At 40.3% G+C, this 21,851-nt stretch overlaps 1 protein-coding gene and 1 long non-coding RNA gene across 18 annotated transcripts in view; one reads left to right on the plus strand and one right to left on the minus strand.

Annotated features, from left to right (window-relative positions):
* The window catches only part of LOC108352511 (uncharacterized), a 203,153-nt gene extending 192,841 nt beyond the window's left edge, over window positions 1-10,312 (minus strand). For 12 of the 13 annotated variants that reach the window (XR_005492306.2, XR_010056951.1, XR_010056955.1 and 9 more), the window contains exons 1-3: window positions 10,155-10,312; window positions 8,336-8,393; window positions 7,847-7,926 (exon numbers count right to left, since the gene is read on the minus strand). This is a non-coding gene — a long non-coding RNA (uncharacterized LOC108352511). The remainder of the gene's footprint in view (window positions 1-7,846; window positions 7,927-8,335; window positions 8,394-10,154) is intronic. The other variant, XR_010056952.1, reaches the window with a different exon arrangement.
* The window catches only part of Cntnap5a (contactin associated protein-like 5A), a 1,008,100-nt gene that overhangs the window by 393,885 nt on the left and 592,364 nt on the right, over window positions 1-21,851 (plus strand). The gene's annotated exons all lie outside the window — the stretch shown is intronic.

Below are 21,851 nucleotides of genomic sequence, written 5' to 3' on the forward strand. Positions count from 1 at the left end.
ATCCTGTGTGAGCTAACCCAATCACAGAAAAACACACATGGTATGCACTCATTGATAAGTGGCTATTAGCCCAAATGCTTGAATTATCCTAGATACATAGAACACATGAAACTCAAGACGGATGATCAAAATGTGAATGCTTCACTCCTTCTTTAAAAGGGGAACAAGAATACTTTGGCAGGGAAGAGAGAGGCAAAGATTAAAACAGACACAGAAGGAACACCCATTCAGGGCCTGCCCCACATATGGCCCATACATATACAGCCACCCAATTAGACAAGATGGATGAAGCAAAGAAGTGCAAGCAGACAGGAGCCGGATGTAGATCGCTCCTGAGAGGCACAGCCAGAATACAGCAAATACAGAGGCGAATGCCAGCAGCAAACCACTGAACTGAGAATAGGACCCCCGTTGAAGGAATCAGAGAAAGAACTGGAAGAGCTTGAAGGGGCTCGAGACCCCATATGTACAACAATGCCAAGCAACCAGAGCTTCCAGGGACTAAGCCACTACCTAAAGACTATACATGGACTGACCCTGGACTCTGACCTCATAGGTAGCAATGAATACCTAGTAAGAGCACCAGTGGAAGGGGAAGCCCTGGGTCCTGCTAAGACTGAACCCCCAGTGAACTAGACTGGTGGGGGTGGGCGGCAATGGGGGGAGGGTTGGGAGGGGAACACCCATAAGGAAGGGGAGGGGGGAGGGGGATGTTTGCCCGGATACCGGGAAAGGGAATAACACTCGAAATGTATATAAGAAATACTCAAGTTAATAAAAAAATAATAATAATACAACAAAACAGAAAAAAAAGAACCTAAGACAAAATAAATGCCACACCAAGTTACTGTATCCAGCAAAATTCTCAATTAAAATAGATGGAGAAATCATGATATTTTATGGCAAAAACAAATTTACACAATAGCTCCCTACAAATCCAGCCCTACAATTGATAATAGATTTAAAAACTCCAATACAAGTTGAGAAACTATAATGTACAGAAAGCAAGAATACAATTTCCTTACAAAGAGACCAAAAGAGAGACAAACAATCATAATTCCCCTTCTAACAACAAAAATAACAGGAAGCAACAATCACTATTCCTTAATATCTCTCAACATCAACAGACTTAATTGCCCAATAAAAAGACATAGACTAACAGAATGGATAGCTAAAGAGGACACAGTATTTTGCTGCATGCAGGAAACACACTTCAGAGACAAAGACAGACACTACCTCAGTGTAAAGTGCTGGAAAACAACTTTCCAACCAAATGGCTGGAAGAAACAAGCTGGAGTTGCCATTCTAATTTCAAATAAATTTTACTTTCAACCAAAAGTCATTAAAAAAGATAAGGAAGGATACTTCATATTCATCAAGGGAAAAATCCACCAAGATGAACTCTCAATCCTAAATATCTGTGCAGCAAATGCAAGGGTAACTATATTCATAAAAGAAACCTTACTAAAGCTCAAAGCACACATTGCACCCCACACGATAACAGTAGGAGATTTCAACACCCCATTCTCAATGGATAGATAATGGAAACAGAAATTAAACAGAGACATAGAGAAATGAACAGAAGTTATGAACCAAATGGATTTAACAAATATTTATAGAACATTCCATCCTAAAACAAAAGGATATACCCTCTTCTCAGTACCTCATGGAACCTTTTCCAAATTGTTCCTAAAATCGGTCACAAAACTGGCCTCAACAGATACAGGAAGATAGAAATAATCCCATGCATCCTATCAGATCACCACACACTAAGACTGGTCTACAATAACAACAATAATGACAGAAAATCCACATATACATGGAAGCTGAACAATGCTCTACTAAAGTACAACTTGGTCAAGGAAGAAATAAACAAAGAAATGAAAGAATTCTTAGAATTTAATGAAAATGAAGATACAACATTTGCAAAGTTATGGAATACATTGAAAGCAGAACTAAGAAGAAAACTCATAGCTCTGAGTGCCTGTAAAAAGAAACAGGAGAGAGCATATGTGAGAACCTTGACAACACACCAAAAATCTCGAGAACAAAAAGATATAAATAAACCCAAGATGAGTAGAAGGCAGAAAATGATTAAATTCAGACCGGAAATCAACCAAGAAGAAATGAAAAGGAGTATACAAAGAATCAAAACAACTGGGAGATGGTTCTTTGAGAAAATCAACAAGATAGATAAACCCCTAGCGAGACTAACCAGAGGTCACAAAGAGTGTATCCAAATTAACAAATTCAAAAATGAAAAGGGAGACATAACAACAAAATCTGAAGATATTAAAAAAATCATCAGATCCTACTATAAAAACCTATAGTCAACAAAACTGGAAAATCCGGAGGAAATGGACAATTGTTGAGACAAATACCAGGTACCAAAGTTAAATCAGGAACAATTAAACCATCTAAACAACCCCATAACTCCTAAAGAAATAGAAGCAGTTATTAAAAGTCTCCTAATCAAGAAGAGCGAGGTCCAGATGGGCTCAGTGAAGAATCCTATAAGGCCTTCATAGAAGACCTTATACAAATACTGGCCAGACTATTGCACAAAATAGAAACAGATGGAGCACTATCAAATTCCTTCTATGAAGCCACAATTACTCTTAAACCAAAACCACAAAAAGACCCAACAAAGAAAGAGAATTTCAGACCAATTTCCTCTATGAATATTGATGCAAAAATACTCAATAAAATTCTTGCAAACCAAATCCAAGAACACATCAAAATGATCATCCATCATGATCATGTAGGCTTCATCCAAGGGATATAGGGATGGTTTAATATATGAAAATACATCAATGTAATCCATTATATAAACAAACTCAAAGATAAGTACCACAAGATCATTTCATTAGAATCTGAGAAAGCTTTTGACAGAATTAAACACCCCTTCATGACAAAAGTCCTCAAAAGAGCAGGAATTCAAGAATGTCAAAGGGATAAAAATTGAAAGGGAAGAAATCAAAATATCACTATTTGCAGATGATATGATAGTATATTTAAGTGATCCCAAAAGTTCCACCAGAGAACTACTTAACCTGATAAACAACTTCAGCAAAGTGTTGGGGTATAAAATCAACTCAAACAAATCAATAGCCTTCCTCTAATCAAAGGATAAACAGGCTGAGAAAGAAATTAAGGAAATGACACCCTTCACAATAGTCCCAAATAATATAAAATATCTTGGTGTGTCTTTAACCAAGCAATTGAAAGATCTGTGTGACAAGAACTTCAAGTCTCTGAAGAAAGAATTTGAGAAAGATCTCAGAAGATGGAAAGATCTTCCATGCTCATGGATTGGCAGGATTAATATAGTAAAGATGGCCATTTTGCCAAAAGCAATCTACATATTCAATACAATCCCCATCAAAATTCCTATTCAATTCTTTATAGAGGTGGAAAGAGCAATTTCCGAAGTCATTTGGAATAACAAAAAAAAAAAAACAAAGAAAAACAAAAACAAAAACAAAAAACCATAAAAAAACTTCGCGGTGAATCACCCTCCCATACTTCAAGCAGTATTACAGAGCAATAATCATAAAAACTGTATGGTATTTGTACAGAGACAGGCAGATAGATCAGTGGAACAGAATTAAAGACCCAGAAATAAACTCACACACCTATAATTACTTGATCTTTGACAAAAGGTGCTAAAATCATCCAATGGAAGAAAGATAGCATTTTCAGCAAATGGTGCTGGTTCAACTAGAGGTCAGCATGTAGAAGAATCCAAATCCCTCCATTCTTATCACCAAGTACAAAGCTTAAGTCCAAGTGGATCAAGGACCTCCACATCAAACCAGATACACTCAATCTAACAAAATAAAGAGTGGGGAAGATTCTCGATCACATGGGTACTGGGGAAATTTTCTTGATAAAAACACCAATGGCTTATGCTCTAAGATCAAGAATCAACAAATGGGACCATATAAAACTGCAAATTTTTTGTGAAGCCAAAGACATGTTCATTAGGACAAAACAGCAACCAACAGATAGGGAAAAGATCTTTACCAGCCCTACATGTGATAGAGGGCTAATATCCAAAATATACAAAGAATTCAAGAAGGTAGACTCCAGAGAGCCAAATAACCCTATTAAAAATGGGATACAGAGTTAAACAAAACATTCTCAGCTGAGGATTATAGAATGGGCAAAAAGCACCTAAAGAAGTGTTCAACATTCTTAGTCATCAGGGAAATGCAAATCAAAACAAATCTGAGATTTCACCTCACACAAGTCAGAATGACTAAGATAAAAAATACTCAGGTGACAGCAGATGCTAGTGAGGATATTGAGAAATATAAATACTCGAGTGTTGATGGGATTGCAAACTGTTATAACCACTCTGGTAGTCAGTCTGGAGGTTCATCAGAAAATTGGACATTCCACTACCTAGGGACTGAGCTATACCTCTCTTGGGCATATACCCAAAAGATGCCCAAACATACAACAAAGTCACATACTCCAATATGTTCATAACTGTCTTATTTATAACAGCCAGAAGTTGGAAAGAACCTAGATGCCCTTTAACAGAGGAATGGATTCAATAAATGTGGTACATCTGCACAATGGAGTACTACTCAGCTATCAAAAACAATGACTTCATGAAATTCATAGGCAAATATAATGAAGTAGAAAATATCATCCTGAGTGAGGGTACTCAATCGCAGAAAAACACACTTGGTATGCATTCATTGATAAGTGGACATTCGCCAAAAGCTTGAATTACCCAAGATGCAATTCACAGACCATAGGAAGCTCAAGAAGAAGGAAGACCATAATGTGGATGCTCCCACTCCTTCTTAAAAGAAATAAACAAAAACAAGGAACAAACAAACAAAAAATCGGAGATGGGGAGTATCTCTCAGTGTGCCCACAGACAGGGTCCAAGAGACCTTACTTGTTAAACCCCAGAGGTCTTCTATTTAGACTGAAATAGAAGAAAAGAGGTAAGAGTCACTGGGAAGAGCTGGTAATGGTGTGATCCTGCCCATTGCTAGTTCCACTCAGGACTTCCTGCAAGGGCTCTGACAAGTAGGCTGCATTGTGTGCAGTCTCCTGCTGGGAGACAATTACTCTTATGGCTGACAAGCCATTTCCTCTTCTCACTATAAAAGCCTTGGGAAATTCTAATATCTTAGGGAGCATTGTTTCAACAGACAATCACATAGTTAATCACAGCACAAGGGTAAACCTCCAAAAACTAATTTCCCAAAGCTCAGCTAATACCTTGACAGTGGTTGCTACAGTTTTACTGTATTAACTATTAGAGACACATAATATCCAATGATCAACTTTCTGCACATCATATTGTGATTCCAGGAACTAAGAATAATATGTTATATGGACATCATTTCTACACTTCCCTTCCTCAACTTCTCCTTTTGCTTTCCTTCTTTTTCCCTTCCTTCCTCTACTCTTCTTGAGGTAGGGGTTTTGTCGTTCTCGAACTCAGTTTCTATCTTACACTGCTCAGGATCATTAGCTTTGCCTCACTTAGCCCCTCCAAGTTAGACTTCAGTTGTGCAAATCTTACCAGGGATCCATAGCTCATTCCAGCAAAAATCTTTAACTGTAATCAATGGATGAGATGATAGAGATTGAAAAATATTCTGAGAGGAAATGTGAAATGCCTGAGGTTATACATGAAAAAAAGTCATCGGTAACACTTCCCCTACTAAGTACAGTGGCTTCCTGCTTAATTATAACAAAAATGCAGTGGCATTACATAGGAGGTTGCTAGCAAAAGGAAGGTAATTGAAAAGTAAAATAGAATCTTTGTAGATATATTTGTAAAACAGCAACATCTGCTTTCATATGTATGTGATATGTGTGTATCCAAAAATAAGCTCTGTGATATTAGCTATTTATTCATACCAAAGGCTTATATTTTTTCACAAATTAGAATGACAATTGTTTCTCTTCCCCCAAACCTCTGTGTGTGTGTGTGTGTGTGTGTGTGTGTGTGTGTGTGTGTGTGTGTGTGTGTGCGCCTTTGGCCAGGTCTTTTTGACTGCACATATAAAAAGTATGTGTGTGCTCATTTTATAGGATCCCACTAGATATGACCACTGAGACACGGTTTATGGCTAATTACAAATCTTTATTTCAAAAGGCTGGGAGTAAATGCATGTATTTCAGATCTAAGCTGCACACCCCAAAGCATTAGGACAAGGCACTTTTAATGGAAAAAAAAAACATATCTGGGTATCTTTTTCTTCAGCTGCAGGTAAGGAGGTGGTAAAGTTTCAGCACAGCTTTCATAAGCAGGTGGTTTAACATAAGCTAGAATAATTTATCTGGGGCATTTTGACCTCTGGTTACTAAAATAGATGTGTGTAATTTTCCATGGCGTTCTCTTTCAAAGGGATCAATTTCTTGTTAAACCTGAAATGGTTTAAGCAAGAATGCATGATGGAGGAACCTCTGCACTGTCTGGCTCTGTCACACATGCAGAGGCCAGAGGTGGATATCAGCTGTTTCTAACTGGATCTGTACCTCACTAACTCAGCTAGGCTGGTTATTAGCAAGATCATCTGGTTTCTGTCCCCAGCACTGAATTGTATATGCACCTGGGACCAACTTTTTCTATGGGTCTCAAGAATAGAATACAGGTCTTCGTGCTTGCACAACAACAATTACTGAGTGAGAAATCTGCCCAACCCAATATTTGTTCTTTTCTAATGCCCAACACACATTACCAGGTATTTTATATGGTTTCCATTCACTCAGAGCTAGGCCTCTAAGATTGCAACAGCCAGCCAAAGGTTTTGTTCTCAATTTACCAGCAAAGTTAACCTCAGAAATTACTTCTTTTAGTGTGGAAAATAATTTCTGCCACTTTTTTTTAACCTTTCTTTTCTGCCTCTGCCCACCTCCCCCCTACCTCCTTATTCCAAGAATCTGTTTCAAAACTGTAAATACTTTTTCCCTAAGGGAAATCAGTGCTTGAACAACTTGCAATTTTTAATTCGACCTACTCAATAAAGACAAGTAAGAGCTAAAATGAGAGCAGCAGAGAGAAGATTTGATAAACTTGATCTGTTACATGATTCCACCAATGGCTGACACCAAACTTACACAGCCTCTGCTAAGATCCAAATTTCAGGACAGTCAATAAAAGTAATACTATTTTCCAATTGAGTTGGTTATCTCTGATAAAATTCTCGGTTGTAGGAATTAGGTGAGCTTGGAAGGAAACTGCTTATCTGACGACAAGCTGAGGCTTATCTACTGGTACAGACACTTATACCTGGGCATGAGTCTGAAAAGTTATGAGAGGAAATACTATAAAACATAGTCAGAGGAACTTTCTAGTCATCATTTGGCCTTCATAAAGCCAGCAGTAAGCATAACTGCAGCTGGAAAAGACTTGAAAAGCACACCAAATTCATTTGGAGCTGGAGAAGTCAGCAAGCTAACCATCACCATCAGAGACACCATTAAGGAAGAAATGTTAAGTACTACCTAGCAACACACTGTAATTCTTTCCTCATCCTCCTGATAGGCTGCTAGCCTGGGGCTTCACTTCCTTCCATGCTGATACTTTGTTTTCTCCTGTGTAGCACTTGAGTTGGAGAATTAAGAGCTCTGAGGTCAGCTGTGGTAGTGGAAGACTGAATCAGTATTAAGAGTGTGTCTTAGAACTCTGCTCCCTTGCAATCCCATTGAAAGCAGGAAGCAATACTTTCAGATGCCATATACATGAAATAGTGGCATTCTCCTCTGAAGGCTGAAGTGGAAAGATTGAATGTCTGGGTCAAACTGGCTACATAATAAGATTTTGTTTCCCAAAGCCAAGGAAAGATTTTATATTCTGAAAGTGACTTACCACATTGTGACAATGTGTTCACATTTTTGGGTTACACTCATTTCATAAGGTGCTCTGTGAGTAAAGTAGGTAGTCCAAATCTAGAAAACAAATGCAGAGTATCATTAACAAGGTAGTTATTGTAACTCTAAAAGAATTTGTCTCCTGTATCTTACAGTGCATTGACTGGAAGATGCACAATTATTGATAAAAGATAAACAGTAGATAGATGACAGATTTAAAATCTTATACATGCACATATTCACATATAATATTTTACATTTCAAGCTGCAGTAAGATCAGCATATGATTAAGCTTATAATGTAGTTAGCAGGATCACATTATGGAGTCATTGCCATTTATATGTACATATGAACTGGTTAACAATCTTCTCCAGTCTTCTATCTTGGTTTCATTATTACTTTGTTCTAGAGTTTTACCTTCGACCCATTAGTCTAAGCTATGTGCCCTAGTTCTAGGCTTAGCCCTTATTGAAATTTCAAATCTTACCTTAGATCTAATAACAGTGGTGGATCCCTGGTATCAACTTTTATACAGCAACTCTCTGCTTCATAGGGGAAAAATAAATTATCAGTTTCTCAGAAAGGAAAGACATTCTATTTTAGTGGAATGTGAATAAAATGAATTTTACTAAATAGGTAGTCAGTGTTCCCAAGTATACAGCACACAGCAGAGCTGCATATCTTCAGTGTAGATATGGAACCAAACCTGGGATATGCTTCACAATAGTCAATTTATCATCCCTTATCAACCACACAGGTGGTACTGGAAAAACATAAAAACAATGGACAGTTTTGGTGGTTACCATTTGCATTTAATAATTTAATGTCTACTTGGCTTTAGCATTTAGGATTACTCGTTGATTACATCATTTGAGTCAGTATGTCTATTTGGCCATTACTTGTTGTTTGAATGCAAAAAATCCGACCATAAGCTTATGTGTTTAAATACTTGGTTCTCTGTTGGGCTGTGTGTCTGACTGGAATGAACGGTGCTGCAAGTCTCTGGCATGGCCGAAATTATCAACTTGTTACACCTCTATGAGCAAAAGCCTGGGCAGGGCAAGCAGCTGGACATCTTCCACTACCATTATTGGTGTTCATGGCAGCAATAGTGACAAGCTGAAGCAGGCAGCCAAAAGCTGGAGCCAGAGCTGGAGCTACAGGGAATGGCAGCTGCCTGCTAGGGCTAGAGTGAGGAGACTGGCCTGCTGGGCAGAGCTGAGGTCCAGCACTGAATGCTTCAGGAAAGAAAGCTCTTCCCTGGAGTTTTACAGCTCTATTAAACAGCCATCCTCAGATGATCATGGCAAAATAACTTGTGTACTTTATTCCATGTGGATAGGAACCTTATAAACATTTCGGGGGTAAGGTGGGATCCAGGGGTAGATGCTTGACATTAGCTCAGGCTGAGATGTTAGGGATCCTTAATTTGCATGGGGAAGGACTTCAAGCATTGTCCCTACATGACTGACTGTTTTGGATCTCTCAATGGAGTGTCGTGGTTACTTATTCCAGGAGAGGTAGAGTCTGGCTTGGAGCTGGTGCCAAAGTCTTCCTCTCTCAATTATGAGATTTCCTGGGCTTTTGATTTCCTACCTCAACCTTCTTCTGTCTGATGGCATTGTCCACTCATCCCACCATTCACAACTGGTTTCACTGTAAAGGTTGTGGAACCTTTAGGTGCTAGAAGCTCACTGGAGGATATGGGGCTACTGGCTGGTGGTGGACTTGGAGTCGCTATAGTCTTACCCCAGTTACTGGTACTCTCTGCTTCCTGACTCTGTATTCGATGTGATCATCAGGTTCCTGTGACCTTGCCTTTCCCAGTATAATGGATTGCATGACCTCCAACTCAGCATGAACATAAAATGATTCCCCCTTAAGTTGATTTTGTATTTTGTCATGACAATGATTGAAGTAACACTGTTGTCATAAATATTTTTTTTAGTTACTAGCAATAATTAAACCACACACACACACACACACACACACACACACACACACACACACACACGCACACACACACATGCTATCAGAAGGAATCTGCTCCACTGTTTGTACAGATGGCCACCTTCTTGTTGGTATCAGAAGATGTCAAATCTACCTATTAATGAAGCTTTCTTCTAAATCAAAGATGATTAGTTATAAATGTAGGGATGGGCAGGACAAGGGTATTTGAAAAATCTTCCACTTAATCTTCAAAATCACTTTTTAAATACATCTGTGCATTTTTTTTACAATTTTGAAAGTTCAAAGATATTGATAGAAGAAAATAAAAATAATTATTGTCCCGCGCTACGTCTCACCAGCAGGAATGATGCGGCACACACAGGATCCTACTGCAGAAAAGCTTTAATGCGTCTTGAGAGGGAGAGCATAAGCTTACAATGCGGAGACGCCGAGTGAGGAATAACCGTCCCTTATATAGGAAACTATCCTCGCCTAGGACGTGTCACTCTCTGACTGGTCGCTGCCAATTATGCCAGATGACGTACTAAAACGTACGTGTCCCTTTGAGTAGGGAAGTTACCAGGCGCCTGCGTATTGCCCTTTTTACTAGGTGCGTTCTGCCGGATGCCGGTGCCATCTTGTAATGGAGTTTGTGAGGACAGCTCCTCACATATGTGAGGACAGCTCCTCGGACAGCTCCTCACATCTGTGAGGACAGCTCCTCGGGCAGTTCCTCACAAATTATAAGTAATGATAGTTCATCAAACTAGAAAAATGATAAGAAAATATAATAAATAATAATCACTCTTAGTTTTTGTGTATATGTGGGGGTAGTTTCTTTGTGTATATGTCATGTTGTATGTCCAGGTACACTTGCCACAAAACATATGTGGAATGAAAACCTTCAGTAGTCCGTTGTCTCCTATTACCTTGCAAGGTCTAGGGATTAAACTCGGGTCTTGAAGTCTGAGCATGTGGCTCTGTTCACTGAACCATCTCACCATCACTACACCTTATTTTTTAAGACAATACTTGGAGCCTGCCAATCAAACTTAATTGGGTTCCTGACCAATAAGGTTCAGGGATCCTTTCAACGTCTCCCTAGTGCTCTGATTATGCTCTTATGTGCTTGACATTTTGCATGTGTTTGAGAAATTGAATTCAGATTTTCAAGTTTGTATGTTGATCACTTTCCTGGTTAAGCCACCTCTCAGTCCCTAGAACTAGTATCACTGTGATGTAGACTTTAGGAAGGGATTTAGATGTGTCATGATTATGCAATTCTATATGTCCAGGGAAAGTTTGTTGCTTTTGATGTTGTTGTCTGGGTCTTAGTGTTGTTCTTCTAACTGTACCTCTAGTAAATGCAGGAGTTAATGAGCACATTACCCACAATCTGTATAAGGTAATATGTATTTTCCAAAAGGCTTGTAACATCTTGTCACTGGGAATATAAAGGGACTGGTGTTAAGTGAAGATACAGTTCTGGTTGGTGTATCTGAGACATTATATTTAATAAGATTTGCATGCAAACTAACTTTCATACAGGTAAATTAGCTACAAAGTGGACAATGTTGAAACTTCCACTTAGATATCATTTTCTGAAAAGGCTAGGAATGTGATGAGTAACAGTCAGCTAAGGTCCCAAAACTGAAGAAGAGAAGCAAGCTGTCCAGGTGGACTTTTACTTTGCAATAGCCTGAATGTCAAAGGCTGGGCCAGACATCAGTAATTTTGAGAAAACACCAGATTCCCTGGAGAGATTTTTAAGGAGATAAACACTGGAGTCAGCACAGTGTCATTGTGGTACAGTTACGCTATCTAAACTGTCAGAAAGGTATGGTGCTTCCTATGGGTAAAGAATGAGCATGAGTGCATTATTCTTCCCTTATCATTCAGCATAGGTATCATTAATTCATTCCGATCTGTGGTCACAATCAGAACACCATGATAGCTTCATAAATTTATATTTTGATAAATCCACTATACATTATAAATGAACTCAACTTTACACACCTACCTCAACAAAATATGGTCCAGTACTTTTTCTTTGTGTCTGGGATTAGTGTTAACGTACTCATAGTGTTCAACATACCAGGACTACACTGCCCATCATCACTGAATCTACAGATTCCACTAAATCAGTAACACTTTTACACCATCTCTAAGTTGAATCATATTAATGTATAGCAGTGTCAGTCAAGGTGAATAAGATGTATTATTTCCTGACACTCATTCTTTGTTTCTTACTATGGAGGCCAAACCAAGACAAAAGAGGCAGAATGCCATTGGGACGGCTTTATATGACAAAACTTTTCCAGGAAGGTGCAACACATGTCTACTCATCCAGATAAGGAATAAAATGATCACTATCAGCCCAGGACCTCTGAGACCTAGTTCTCAACACAAATACATTTATTTGTCCTAGGGCATCAAAGGGCAGTAAATAAGAAACAGAGAAGAGAATGCACAAAAGGATAAAAAAGAAGTGGAAGAGAATGAGAGGGGAAAAGACTGTCCCAGGGGAGAAAGGGTAGCCTGTAGATAGGTAGGAGACAACTTTGCCCATAAAAACATGACAATTTATAAAGGTAAAGGGGAAACCTCATGTTAGGCTGAGGTGTTGAATTTTTTTTTCTCTCTTTATTGTTTTATTCTTTAAGAATATCACTCGAATATACAATAAAACATGGTATATGCAAAGAAAAAGTATAAAAAGAAAATCACCCCATTTTTCTCCTTTGACTCCTCCTGACATCCCCTCTGAGAGATCCCTCCCCACTTCATGTCTGCTGCTGCTGCTTCTTCTTCTTCTTCTTCTTCTTCTTCTTCTTCTTCTTCTTCTTCTTCTTCTTCTTCTTCTTTTTTTTGTTTCTTTCCATTTATTCTTTTTGTTGAAAACAAATCTATTCTAGTAAATTCTTGCTTGTTGGGGATTCCAGGGAGTGTAATTTTTTCCTTTTTCTTTTCTTTTTTTTTTTTTTTTTTTTTTTTTTATTAACTTGAGTATTTCTTATATACATTTCGAGTGTTATTCCCTTTCCCGGTTTCCGGGCAAACATCCCCCTCCCCCCTCCCCTTCCTTATGGGTGTTCCCCTCCCAACCCTCCCCCAATTGCCGCCCTCCCCCCATAGACTAGTTCACTGTGGGTTCAGTCTTAGCAGGACCCAGGGCTTCCCCTTCCACTGGTGCTCTTACTAGGATATTCATTGCTACCTATGGGGTCAGAGTCCAGGGTCAGTCCATGTATAGTATTTAGGTAGTGGCTTAGTCCCTGGAAGCTCTGGTTGCTTGGCATTGTTGTACTTTTGGGGTCTCGAGCCCCTTCAAGCTCTTCCAGTTCTTTCTCTGATTCCTTCAATAGGGGACCTATTCTCAGTTCAGTGGTTTGCTGCTGGCATTCGCCTCTATATTTGCTGTATTCTGGCTGTGTCTCTCAGGAGCGATCTACATCCGGCTCCTGTCGGTCTGCACTTCTTTGCTTCATCCATCTTGTCTAATTGGGTGGCTGTATATGTATGGGCCACATGTGGGGCAGGCTCTGAATGGGTGTTCCTTCAGTCTCTGTTTTAATCTTTGCCTCTCCCTTCCCTGCCAAGGGTATTCTTTTTCCTCATTTAAAGAAGGAGTGAAGCATTCACATTTTGATCATCCGTCTTGAGTTTCGTTTGTTCTAGGGATCTAGGGTAATTCAAGCATTTGGGCTAATAGCCACTTATCAATGAGTGCATACCATGTATGTCTTTCTGTGATTGGGTTAGCTCACTCAGGATGATATTTTCCAGTTCCAACCATTTGCCTACGAATTTCATAAACTCGTTGTTTTTGATAGCTGAGTAATATTCCATTGTGTAGATGTACCACATTTTCTGTATCCATTCCTCTGTTGAAGGGCATCTGGGTTCTTTCCAGCTTCTGGCTATTATAAATAAGGCTGCGATGAACATAGTGGAGCACGTGTCTCTTTTATATGTTGAGGCATCTTTTGGGTGTATGCCCAAGAGAGGTATAGCTGGATCATCAGGCAGTTCAATGTCCAATTTTCTGAGGAACCTCCAGACTGATTTCCAGAATGGTTTTACCAGTCTGCAATCCCACCAACAATGGAGGAGTGTTCCTCCCTCTCCACATCCTCGCCAGCATCTGCTGTCACCTGAGTTTTTGATCTTAGCCAATCGCACTGGTGTGAGGTGAAATCTCAGGGTTGTTTTGATTTGCATTTCCCTTATGACTAAAGATGTTGAACATTTCTTTAGGTGTTTCTCAGCCATTCGGCATTCCTCAGCTGTGAATTCTTTGTTTAGCTCTGAACCCCATTCTTCAATAGGGTTATTTGTTTCCCTGCGGTCTAACTTCTTGAGTTCTTTGTATATTTTGGAAATAAGGCCTCTATCTGTTGTAGGATTGGTAAAGATCCTCTCCCAATCTGTTGGTTGCCGTTCCGTCCTAACCACAGTGTCCTTTGCCTTACAGAAGCTTTGCAGTTTTATGAGATCCCATTTGTCGATTCCTGACCTTAGAGCATAAGCCATTGGTGTTTTGTTCAGGAAATTTTTTCCAGTGCCCATGTGTTCCAGATGCTTCCCTAGTTTTTCTTCTATTAGTTTGAGTGTGTCTGGTTTGATGTGGAGGTCCTTGATCCACTTGGACTTAAGCTTTGTACAGGGTGATAAGGACGGATCGATCTGCATTCTTCTACATGTTGCCCTCCAGTTGAACCAGCACCATTTGCTGAAAATACCATCTTTTTTCCATTGGATGGTCCCGGCTCCTTTGTCAAAAATCAAGTGACCACAGGTGTGTGGGTTCATCTCTGGGTCTTCAATTCCATTCCACTGGTCTATCTGTCTGTCTCTGTACCAATACCACGCAGCTTCCATCACTATTGCTCTGTAATACTGCTTGAGTTCAGGGATAGTGATTCCCCCTGAAGTCCCTTTATTGTTGAGGATAGCTTTAGCTATCCTGGGTTTTTTGTTATTCCAGATGAATTTGCAAATTGTTCTGTCTAACTCCTTGAAGAATTGGATTGGTATTTTGATGGGGATTGCATTGAATCCGCAGATTGCTTTTGGCAAAATGGCCATTTTTACCATATTAATCCTGCCAATCCATGAGCATGGGAGATCCTTCCATCTTCTGAGGTCTTCCTCAATTTCTCTCCTCAGTGTCTTGAAGTTCTTATTGTACAGATCTTTTACTTGCTTGGTTAATGTCACACCGAGGTACTTTATATTATTTGGGTCTATTATGAAGGGTGTCGTTTCCCTAATTTCTTTCTCGGCTTGTTTCTCTTTTGTATAGAGGAAGGCAACTGATTTATTTGAGTTAATTTTATACCCAGCCACTTTGCTGAAGTTGCTCATCAGCTTCAGTAGTTCTCTGGTGGAACGCCCGGGATCACTTAAATATACTATCATGTCATCTGCAAATAGTGATATTCTGACCTCTTCTTTTCCGATCTGTATCCCTTTGATCTCCTTTTGTTGTCTGATTGCTCTGGCTAGAACTTCAAGAACTATATTGAATAAGTAGGGAGAGAGTGGGCAGCCTTGTCTAGTCCCTGATTTTAGTGGGATTGCTTCAAGTTTCTCTCCATTTAGTTTAATGTTAGCAACCGGTTTGCTGTATGTGGCCCTTACCATGTTTAGGTATGGGCCTTGAATTCCTATTCTTTCCAGGACTTTTATCATGAAGGGGTGCCGAACTTTGTCAAATGCTTTCTCAGCATCTAATGAAATGATCATGTGGTTCTGTTCTTTCAGTTTGTTTATATAATGGATCACGTTGATGGTTTTCCGTATATTAAACCATCCCTGCATGCCTGGGATGAAGCCTACTTGATCATGGTGGATGATTGTTTTGATGTGCTCTTGAATTCGGTTTGCCAGAATTTTATTGAGTATTTTTGCGTCGATATTCATAAGGGAAATTGGTCTGAAGTTCTCCTTCTTTGTTGTGTCTTTGTGTGGTTTAGGTATAAGAGTAATTGTGGCTTCGTAGAAGGAATTCGGTAGGGCTCCATCTGTTTCAATTTTGTGGAATAGTTTGGATAATATTGGTATGAGGTCTTCTATGAAGGTTTGATAGAATTCTGGTCCAGACTAAACCCGTCTGGACCTGGGCTCTTTTTGGTTGGGAGACCTTTAATGACTGCTTCTATTTCCTTAGGAGTTATGGGGTTGTTTAACTGGTTTATCTGTTCCTGATTTAACTTCGATACCTGGTATCTGTCTAGGAAATTGTCCATTTCCTGAAGATTTTCAAATTTTGTTGAATATAGGTTTTTATAGTAAGATCTGATGATTTTTTGAATTTCCTCCGAATCTGTAGTTATGTCTCCCTTTTCATTTCTGATTTTGTTAATTTGGACGCACTCTCTGTGTCCTCTCGTTAGTCTGGCTAAGGGTTTATCTATCTTGTTGATTTTCTCAAAGAACCAACTTTTGGTTCTGTTGATTCTTTCTATGGTCCTTTTTGTTTCTACTTGGTTGATTTCAGCTCTGAGTTTGATTATTTCCTGCCTTCTACTCCTCCTGGGTGTATTTGCTTCTTTTTGTTCTAGAGCTTTTAGGTGTGCTGTCAAGCTGCTGACATATGCTCTTTCCTGTTTCTTTCTGCAGGCACTCAGCGCTATGAGTTTTCCTCTTAGCACAGCTTTCATTGTGTCCCATAAGTTTGAGTATGTTGTATCTTCATTTTCATTAAATTCTAAAAAGTTTTTAATTTCTTTCTTTATTTCTTCCTTGACCAGGTTATCATTGAGTAGAGCATTGTTCAATTTCCACGTATATGTGGGCATTCTTCCCTTATTGTTATTGAAGACCAGTTTTAGGCCGTGGTGGTCCGATAGCACGCATGGGATTATTTCTATCTTTCTGTACCTGTTGAGGCCCGTTTTTTGACCAATTATATGGTCAATTTTGGAGAAAGTACCATGAGGAGCTGAGAAGAAGGTATATCCTTTTGCTTTAGGATAGAATGTTCTATAAATATCCGTTAAGTCCATTTGGCTCATGACTTCTCTTAGTCTGTCTACATCACTGTTTAATTTCTGTTTCCATGATCTGTCCATTGATGAGAGTGGGGTGTTGAAATCTCCCACTATTATTGTGTGAGGTGCAATGTGTGTTTTGAGCTTTAGTAAGGTTTCTTTTACATATGTAGGTGCCCTTGTATTTGGGGCATAGATATTTAGGATTGAGAGTTCATCTTGGTTGATTTTTCCTTTGATGAATATGAAGTGTCCTTCCTTATCTTTTTGATGACTTTTAGTTGGAAATTGATTTTATTTGATATTAGAATGGCTACTCCAGCTTGCTTCTTCTGACCATTTGCTTGGAAAGTTGTTTTCCAGCCTTTCACTCTGAGGTAGTGTCTGTCTTTGTCTCTGAGGTGTGTTTCCTGTAGGCAGCAGAATGCAGGGTCCTCGTTGCGTATCCAGTTTGTTAATCTATGTCTTTTTATTGGGGAGTTGAGGCCATTGATATTGAGAGATATTAAGGAATAGTGATTATTGCTTCCCGTTATATTCATATTTGATGTGAGGTTATGTTTGTGTGCTTTCATTCTCTTTGTTTTGTTGCCAAGACGATTAGTTTCTTGCTTCTTCTAGGGTATAGCTTGCCTCCTTATGTTGGGCTTTACCATTTATTATCCTTTGTAGTTCTGGATTTGTAGAAAGATATTGTGTAAATTTGGTTTTGTCATGGAATATCTTGGTTTCTCCATCAATGTTAATTGAGAGTTTTGCTGGATACAGTAATCTGGGCTGGCATTTGTGTTCTCTTAGGGTCTGTATAACATCAGTCCAGGATCTTCTGGCCTTCATAGTTTCTGGCGAGAAGTCTGGTGTGATTCTGTTAGGTCTCCCTTTATATGTTACTTGACCTTTTTCCCTTACTGCTTTTAATATTCTTTCTTTATTTTGTGCGTTTGGTGTTTTGACAATTATGTGATGGGAGGTGTTTCTTTTCTGGTCCAATCTATTTGGAGTTCTGTAGGCTTCCTGTATGTCTATGGGTATCTCTTTTTTTAGGTTAGGGAAGTTTTCTTCTATGATTTTGTTGAAGATATTTACTGGTCCTTTGAGCTGGGAGTCTTCACTCTCTTCTATACCTATTATCCTTAGGTTTGATCTTCTCATTGAGTCCTGGATTTCCTGTATGTTTTGGACCAGTAGCTTTTTCCGCTTTACATTATCTTTGACAGTTGAGTCAATGATTTCTATGGAATCTTCTGCTCCTGAGATTCTCTCTTCCATCTCTTGTATTCTGTTGGTGAAGCTTGTATCTACAGCTCCTTGTCTCTTCTTTTGGTTTTCTATATCCAGGGTTGTTTCCATGTGTTCTTTCTTGATTGCTTCTATTTCCATTTTTAATTCCTTCAACTGTTTGATTGTGTTTTCCTGGAATTCTTTCAGGGATTTTTGCGATTCCTCTCTGTAGGCTTTTACTTGTTTATTAATGTTTTCCTGTGCTTCCCTAAGTGTGTTCAGGTCTTTCCTGAAGTCCTCCAGCATCATGATCAAATATGATTTTGAAACTAGATCTTGCTTTTCTGGTGTTTTTGGATATTCCATGTTTGTTTTGGTGGGAGAATTGGGCTCCGATGATGGCATGTAGTCTTGGTTTCTGTTGCTTGGGTTCCTGCGCTTGCCTCTCGCCATCAGATTATCTCTAGTGTTACTTTGTTCTGCTATTTCTGACAGTGGCTAGACTGTCCTATAAGCCTGTGTGTCAGGAGTGCTGTATACCGGTTTTCCTCTCTTTCAGTCAGTTATGGGGACAGAGTGTTCTGCTTTCGGGCGTGTAGTTTTTCCTCTCTACAGGTCTTCAGCTGTTCCTGTGGGCCTGTGTCTTGAGTTCACCAGGCAGCTTTCTTGCAGCAGAAAATTTGGTCTTTCCTGTGGTCCCGAGGCTCAGGTTTGCTCGTGGGGTGCTGTCCAGGGGCTCTCTGCAGCGGCAGCAACCTGGAAGACCTGTGCCGCCCCTTCCGGGAGCTTCAGTGCACCAGGGTTCCAGATGCTCTTTGGCTTTTTCCTCTGGCGTCCGAGATGTGTGTGCAGGGAGCAGTCTCTTCTGGTTTCCCAGGCCTGTCTGCCTCTCTGAAGGTTTAGCTCTCCCTCCCACGGGATTTGGGTGCAGAGAACTGTTTATCCGGTCTGTTTCCTTCAGGGTCCGGCGGTGTCTGTGGCAGGGGTCCTGCCGCTCCTGGGCCCTCCCCCACGGGAGCCCAGAGGCCTTATACAGTTTCCTCTTGGGCCAGGGATGTGGGCAGGGGTGAGCAGTGTTGGTGGTCTCTTCCGCTCTGCAGCCTCAGGAGTGCCCACCTGACCAGGCGGTTGGGTCTCTCTCTCACCGGGTCTGGGAGCAGAGAGCTGCTGCGGGCCGGGATCCGCGGGTGTGGGACTTCCGGTAAACACAGAACGTGCCCGGTTCTAGAGAAATTCTGCTTCCGTGTGTCCCAAGCTCACCAGGCAGCTTTCTTGCAGCAGAAAATTTGGTCTTACCTGTGGTCCCGAGGCTCAAGTTCGCTCGTGGGGTGCTGCCCAGGGGCTCTCTGCAGCGGCAGCAACCAGGAAGACCTGTGCCGCCCCTTCCGGGAGCTTCAGTGCACCAGGGTTCCAGATGCTCTTTGGCTTTTTCCTCTGGCGTCCGAGATGTGTGTGCAGGGAGCAGTCTCTTCTGGTTTCCCAGGCCTGTCTGCCTCTCTGAAGGTTTAGCTCTCCCTCCCATGGGATTTGGGTGCAGAGAACTGTTTATCCGGTCTGTTTCCTTCAGGGTCCGGCGGTGTCTGTGGCAGGGGTCCTGCCGCTCCTGGGCCCTCCCCCACGGGAGCCCAGAGGCCTTATACAGTTTCCTCTTGGGCCAGGGATGTGGGCAGGGGTGAGCAGTGTTGGTGGTCTCTTCCACTCTGCAGCCTCAGGAGTGCCCACCTGACCAGGCGGTTGGGTCTCTCTCTCACCGGGTCTGAGGTGTTGAATTTTAATGAGGTATGTTAACTAGGTGAGTCAAAGTGGCTTTAGATGCATGTACTTCAATTCTTTGAGAGCTGGACCTTGGTAGTCAATTTATGAAGAGAAATAGGCTAATATGGGAATAGAGCTTGTGGGCTAGATTTAGGAATGTAATTTAGGAAGGTTTTTAGCAAGGCAGGGCGAATGGGAGAGAATGACATGGCCCACCAGGGCTATGTTTGCAATGTTCTGGCTGGCTAGAATCCTTTCAGAGAAGCAACAATAGACCAAAGTATGGATATCACCAAAGTCCAACTTGGTGCACCAGTGAGTTTTATTAGTGTTACTTTCAGGAATAAGTGTAAAAGGTTACTTACAAGAGCAGAAATGACTCAAAGACAGCAGCAGCATCAAGGCCTACCCCAGCATGGGTGACAGCTCATGGGTGAAAGGTGGGCAACCTGGAGCACTCTACTTGGCCTACAGATAGTTCACCAGTTTGGACACTGTCCTTTCTACATTCTTTAGTTTGTCTAAACCTCTTTCACGCAGTTAGGGTACCTCCTGCTCCGCCACCCCACCCCACCCCCACCCCCAGCAGCTTGTCAGACCAGAAAGTTTTCTTTGCAGCTCTTTTGTGCTCTACTCAGAGTGACTCTCACCTGTTATTGTTTACTCTGGCTGGGAGTAGCCTAATGAATCTTGTCAGATTCACTGACTTCTTGAAGCTATTTTGAATTTTTAAACTTCTTGCTTAAAGGGCTTTCTGCCAGAAAAGATACTTTGATTCCCTCTAACTCCGACAAATGTGATACCAACAAAGAGTAAACTATGATCAACTATCTCCTTTCACTAAACACAGAGCTACAACTAAGTAATTCATGGACATCAAATGAGGAGTAGACACACAGCCAAAATTAGTGACCATCCTCTGAATCAGTTGGGACTTTTCTCTGATGGTAAAGTAACTAGCCAGACATTCATCACTAATAAAAACCTAGAACTCAAAGGAGAATTCTGTGTTTTTCATTTTCCCTTTTCAGTCCTAAAATGCAATGTTTTATAATCCTCATCAGTCATCAATAGCAGGCCAATTCCTTGCATATAATTTCTTCATTTCCGTTATTTGAGAGCCTGATGGAAACCCATTTTATATTGCAGCCCAGAAGAAGAGTTGGGGACTTGGAGCTGGGATGGATTCATTTATTTCAGCTTTACCTCTGTGTTTTGAATGCTAATTACCCCATGCCTTTGATGTTTCATATCAAAAGGGAGGAAATGCCTTTATGAATCACTCTGAATTTGAATATTTGCTTCTCTTTAGTTTGCCTGCTTGGAATAACTGCTTGTAGCCATATATTTTTTGAAACCTGCTGTAATAGGGTTTTTAAATGTTTTAGTTTCCCTTTAACTTATTACTCACAAGATGCACTTGAAAGGTAAGGTTAATAGGGCAATGAAGGATATGAACCGATTTAGAAGTAGTTCTTTGGGACAATTTCAATTTTTATTGTCAAGATAGCAGAAGCTTAGCAAGAATCAGCAGTGGTTGTGTGAGCTACTTGCAAACACCTTTTTTTTTTTTTGGTGCATTTCTCTCTACACCATCATGAGAGAGGAAGACCAGCAAAGAGTAACAAAGTGAACTGACACCACACAGTGCTCCCCACTGTCTGTTATATTTATATCCTTTCCAAACATCATGGTTTCTCTCAAGTGTCTGCTCTAGCAAAGCACCACATGATTTTTTTTCCAGGCAGCTTACAGGAAAACACCATGTCTCTTTGCTTCAACAAAAATATCCTCTTATACAACAGCCTCCAGAAAAACATCACATGTCACAACTAGGTCTCCAAAAATCCAAAATTTCCACTTCAGAGGCCTTTATATGGCATTTAAAAAAAAGTTGGTTTTCAATCACCTTAAGAAGTCAATATGTCTCTATTTTAGCATAGAGAATTTACATTCACACAATGGTATTTTCACAAATATATCCTTTTGGAATTTTTGTGTCTGTTTATCCCTGTCCATGTCTCTGTCTCTAGATTCCATATTTCTCTGTTTCTCTGTATCTGTCTGTTTTTCAGTTTGTCT

Source organism: Rattus norvegicus, chromosome 13 (genome assembly GCF_036323735.1).
Source record: "Rattus norvegicus strain BN/NHsdMcwi chromosome 13, GRCr8, whole genome shotgun sequence".
NCBI classification, from domain to species: domain Eukaryota; kingdom Metazoa; phylum Chordata; class Mammalia; order Rodentia; family Muridae; genus Rattus; species Rattus norvegicus.